Consider the following 306-nt stretch of genomic DNA (forward strand, 5'->3'; position numbering starts at 1 on the left):
ATATAATTAGTTTTTTACCATAAAATTTCTCGTGCCAGGATTTTAAATAATCATAATATCGGACTCCTTAAATAAGGAGTTTTCCTTTTAAAAATAAAATGCTATATATCTATTTAAAAAATAAATAAAGATTATCACGATAACAGTCGCCACACCTGTATTCTTCTTTTTGTCACACTTTCATTGGATTGGCTTTAGTACCATCCAATTGGTTGAAGGTGCATTTCAAATACGGGCTAATTATTTCCACGTTCTCTAGCCACCGACCTAATTGGGCATTTCTATCAGTAATATACTAGCTTGCAT

The sequence above is a fragment of the Populus euphratica genome, unplaced genomic scaffold (assembly GCF_000495115.2).
Source record: "Populus euphratica unplaced genomic scaffold, PopEup_1.0 scaffold13.1, whole genome shotgun sequence".
Lineage (NCBI taxonomy): Eukaryota > Viridiplantae > Streptophyta > Magnoliopsida > Malpighiales > Salicaceae > Populus > Populus euphratica.